This window comes from Gossypium arboreum, chromosome 3, assembly GCF_025698485.1.
Source record: "Gossypium arboreum isolate Shixiya-1 chromosome 3, ASM2569848v2, whole genome shotgun sequence".
NCBI classification, from domain to species: domain Eukaryota; kingdom Viridiplantae; phylum Streptophyta; class Magnoliopsida; order Malvales; family Malvaceae; genus Gossypium; species Gossypium arboreum.
In genome coordinates, this window is record NC_069072.1 from 24022692 (window position 1) to 24028211 (window position 5520).

Below are 5520 nucleotides of genomic sequence, written 5' to 3' on the forward strand. Positions count from 1 at the left end.
TATTCAATCTAGGGATTAGACGTTATTAGTCTTGAATAAGGATAATAATATAACTTAGGGATCTCTACAGAACAAGTTGAATGAATAAATCGTCCGATTCGGAGCCAGAATAACAAGTAAAGTCTAGGTGGATTTTTCCTTAGGTATTGAATCAAGTCAATCGATTTTCCCAAAAGCAATTCCCCAATTCTTTTCTCTGTGCGTTCTTAGTTTAAATAATTAGTTAATTAAAAGAAACCCTTTTATTCTTAGGCTAGATAATAAAAAGATAGTTATTACTAGTACTTTTGGTTCCCTTGGGTATGATATCCCGGTCTTGCCATTACTATACTATTGTTCGATAGGTGCGCTTGCCTTTTCGCCATGATAATAGTTAGTCTAGGTTTGATCTTCATTATAAATATTTATTACTTGTTACGAATCACGCGATCAAGTTTTTGGCACCGTTGCCGGGGGACTGAAATATTAGGAACACTAAATTTTTATTACTTTAGCCATTTATTTTTCTTGTAATTTTATTTTATTTTATTATTTATTATTTACTTTTTCGCTCTCTTGGAAGGTTTTTATAGTTTATGACTAGAAGAAACCCGTCGGGACCATTACTTTTTGACGAAGAAATCAATCGTACAGTTCGTAAAAATCAAAGAGAAATAAGGCGTAGCTTACGATACATGGAGAACGAGCGAGAAGACGATACTCAAACCCCAACCGACGGGATGGCTAAAAACCAAGGCAATCAGCTACCTCCTGCAATTACTACAAATCAAAATCCTGCTCCACGTACTATGTATGATTATGCTGAACCGTCTTTAACAGGAACTGAATCTAGCATAGTTAGGCCTGCTGTAGCTGCAAATACTTTTGAATTAAAACCTAACACCATTCAAATGATACAGTAGTTTGTTCAGTTTGATGGTTTGCAGGATGAAGATCCCAACGCTCACTTAGCAAATTTCCTGGAATTTTGCGATACATTCAAAATCAATGGCATTTCTGATTATGTCATTTGTCTTCGGTTATTTCCTTTTTCACTGAGAAACAAAGCTAAACAGTGGTTGAAATCGTTACCACGAGGGTCTATCACTACTTGGGAACAAATGACAGAAATTTTTACTAAAATATTTTCCGCCGGCTAAAATGGCTAAATTACGTAATGATCTCTCTTCTTTTGTACAAATGGATTTAGAAACACTTTACGATGCATGGGAGAGATACAAGGACTTACTAAGAAGGTGACCTCACCATGGGTTGCCGCTTTGGCTTCAAGTACAAACATTCCACAATGGTCTGAATCCCTCGACTCGGCAAATGGTTGGCACAGCTACTAGCAGAACCATCAACAACAAAACACCTGAAGAGGCTTATGAATTCATTGAAGAAATGTCATTGAATAACTATCAGTGGCAAGCCATGAGAACTAAACCAACAAAAATAACTGGCGTTTATAACGTCGACTCAGTTGCTATGCTGTCAAATCAGGTAGAACTTCTCAATAAAAAGATTGATATTTTTCTTGGTTCTACGCAGGTACATCCAAAATGATGTGTGACTCAAGTGGCAGAGGTGTGCATATAGAATACCAATCCTTCAATCCTGCAACTGAAGAAGAACAAGTCAACTATATGGGTAACAATAACTTCTGATCTCAAAATAACCCATATAGTAATACCTATAATGCAGGTTGGAGGAACCACCCAAATTTCTCCTGGGGTGATCAAGGGAATTAAAAGTCACAAAATCCTCAGGGTTTTCAACAGCCACCTTATCAACAAGAGAAGAAACCAAACCTTGAAGAGATGCTTTCTAAATTCATCTTGGTGTTAGAAACCTGTTTTCAAAATACCGAGACAGCACTTAAGAATCAACAAGCATCAATCCAAGGACTCGAAACTCAGATGGGTCAGCTATCCAAACTAATCTCCGAATGACCACAAGGTAGCTTACCAAGTAATACTGAACCTAATCCGAGGGAACACCTCAATGCAATTAGCACTCAAAATAAGGACGGACTCATTGCACCCGAGCCAGAAACACAGCAAGACAACGCGATGAATAAAGGACGAGAAGAGGTAAACAATAATGATCCCAAATAGGTAAGTACGAATCATGAACCTCGTGTGCCATATCCTAAAGGGATGACGAAAGACAGAATAGAAGAAAAATTCAGTAAGTTTGTCAAACTCTTAAAAAAATTACATATTAACTTACCCTTTATTGAAGTTCTTTCGCAGATGCCCAACTTAGCAAAATTCTTAAAGGAACTTCTGACCAATAAAAGAAAATTAGACGCTACATCGCATGTGGAACTCAATGCAGTCTGCTCAGCTATTCTAAAGAATAAGCTACCTAACAAATTGAAAGATCTAGGGAGTTTTACAATTCCTTGCTTAATTGGTAGTTTATCTGTGAATAATGCTTTAGCTGATCTAGAGGCAAGTATAAATGTTATGCCATATAAAATGTTTAAACGACTAGGTCTTGGGAAACCCAAACAGACTAGGATGAGCATACAATTGGCTGACGAAACAGTTAGATTTCCTAAGGGTATTATTAAAGACGTTCTCATTAAAATTGATAAATTTATTTACCCAGTAGACTTTGCCGTCTTAGATATGGATAAGGATAATGAGGTACCTTTAATTTTAGGATGACCCTTTTTAGCAATTGCCAGAACCATTATTAATGTAGGCACAGGAGAGCTAACACTTCGTTCAGGTGACGACGCAGTAACACTTCAAGCATGCGACATAGTCAAAACATCTAAAACTCAAGATAATGCTATAAAACCTATCGATGATAAAACTAATATTCAATTGTCCTTCTAGGAACCTCCTCGAACCAAGACAACAGAGACAGTGCACTACTATCAAGTAGCGAACAAAGACACCCATGAGGAACGAAGGCTTCAAAAAGAGGAGCTAGATGAATGGCGAGAACACAAACCGAGAACACATGATAAATTGAAACTACGCCAAAATAATTCTGATGCCTCTCCTAATCAACTTAAGGTTGGCGATAAAGTCTTACTAGATGCCGTTGATCCTCACATTGTCACTACCACACCAAATGAGGAAATCCCTCTTACGGTATTCAGTATTTTCCCATTCGGTACGTTTAAGGTGAGTCATCCCAAGTTCGGCACTTTTAAGGTAAACAACACCCGATTAAAACCTTATTTTAAGATTGACAGCAAGAACGAGGAGTATGAACTCCTCAAACCACCATGATAAATCAACGGAAAGGTAAGTCGAGCTTAGACTATAATTAAGCGCTTCTCGGGAGGCAGCCCAAGCACTAACATATTTTGATTTCTTCATTTTTAATTTCTAACACTTCAAATCTTTAACTTAGTCTTTGAATTGCAAAGTTTTTCAGCACACACGGCCAGGCACACGGGCATGCCTACAGTCGTGGCCAAACAAGGGAAGAGACACGGCCGTGCAATACGGCCGTGTTGAAGCAGGACATGATTTCCCCAGAACACGGGGTGCGATAAATCCCAACGGCCGTGCGACATGGTCGTGGGTGAACTTGATAGGAAAAACACAGGTGTGGGGATAGAAAACCACGGGTGTGCCACGAACAAGGCTCGATTCTGTTTCTTCGACACGGGCATTCAACACGCCCGTGTCGATCTGCCGTGTACAACAACACATGGTTGTGCTACCATAAAACACGGGCGTGGGAGAAGCGAACAAAGCTGGGCACGGCCGTGCGACATAGCTGTATTTGACACACGCCTAAGAGACACGGGCGTATGATAGTAGCCGGGCATGACCTAACTCGCAAAATTTGAAAAACACCGGCTCACCCTCAAAGTACACGGGCGTGGCCCTAGGCCGTGTGCCCCTCCCCTATATAAGCAAACCACTGTTCATCTTCTTCCTCCTTTCAAAACCCTAGCCGAAATCTACCCTCCCCCAACCCCTAATCCCTATTCCGGCCACCATTCCCCAGATACTCACTTCCCTAACCCCCAAACCACCCTCAAATCCACTCCCCTTGCATCAATCCCCATTTTCCCCTCTCTATATCCTCTATTTTCTCACCACACGGCTTCATCCCCGCGTCACACGCCTATGCTCGCCACCAACACGCCCGTGCACCACCTTACAATAGCCTTTGGTTCACTTTCTCAACCTTATTTTTCCAATTTGTGTTGCTACATTAGTATTCTACATGATTTGCATAGATATTATTACTATTACAAATATGTTTTAGACAAGTTAGGAATTTGCTTTAGAATTTTCTATATTTGAATTGTTCAAGCTACTAAATAGCATATACTAGTTTTCGGCCTCCTGCTTAACTACTGATGTATCTTCAATTCTATCAATGCTAATGTATTTTCAGGACCATTATGTCATCATCGAGAGGCAAGAAGGCTGCGGTTCCATCCTCAAAGAGATGTAGGGTGTAACACCCCTAACCCGAGACCGTCGCCGGAGTCGGACTCGAGGTGTTAACAAACTTCAAACCACTTATTGATAATTTCCCAGACAAGTTGCCAATCTGTGTACTAGTCGCTTCAAAAATCATAACTTAAGTTCTACAACTTGAAAATCAGTTTCGTAATTTTTCCCTGAAACTATACTCATATGTCCATCTACAGATTTTTTTCTAGAATTTTTGGTCAAGCCAATTATTACAGTTTATTAGTTAAAGTCTCCCATGTTACAGGGGTCGACTACACTGACCTTCGTGCGTTGCAACTCGAATAACTCCCTGTGCAGGGCTTCAATACTGATGCCGTTTGTTTCTATAGAAATTAGACTCAAAAAGAAATCTATACATATATGGCATGATTTCTAAATGTCTCGGGTTAATTTATAATGAATTTTCAAAGTCGGAACAGGGAATCCAGAAACAGTTCTGGCCCTATTTCATGAAAACCCAAGTATCTCTTAACATACAACTCATATGACCGTTTCGTTTCTTCCATATGAATATAGATTCATCAAGGTTCATTTACATAATTTATTCACTATTTAATTCCATTCTTACTATTTTTAGTGATTTTCACATCCACATCACTGTTACTGCCAGCATCTATTTCTAGGGTAGACTTTCTCTAACACATAGTTTCTATGATTCAACCACCCCTTTTTCATATATAGTCCAAAATATAATCATGATGACCCATTCTAATGGCTGGTCATTGCCAAACATTTCCGTGCCTCTTAATGAGCATATACATACCAAATGATTATAACATTATGCTCAAAACATTTATAAGCCATTTTCGCATGGCTATTCAAAATTTTACATACCAAGTTCAAACAAAACATAATAGCCTATACATGCCGAAATGTTCTCTTAGACCATCTAAGAAGAAGATACCAAAAAGTCGCTAGTCGGTGTGATGACTTCGATGACGGTCCCGAATACGCAAAAAGTCGAGTCCAAGAAACCTAAAATAGGTGACAAGCAAACACCGAATGAGTATATAACTCAGTAAGTCATAAGCAATGTACTACCAACCATTAATAACATTATCGCAAAAAGGAAACAAAATGG

The 5520-nt window shown here is 39.1% G+C and overlaps 1 non-coding gene across 1 annotated transcript; it reads right to left on the reverse strand.

Moving 5' to 3' along the window:
• Positions 1-1146: 1146 nt before the first annotated feature.
• LOC128291372 (small nucleolar RNA R71) lies at positions 1147-1253 on the reverse strand. The gene has a single exon (XR_008281146.1). It is a non-coding gene; the product is annotated as a small nucleolar RNA R71 (small nucleolar RNA).
• Between the last annotated feature and the right edge of the window lie 4267 nt (positions 1254-5520).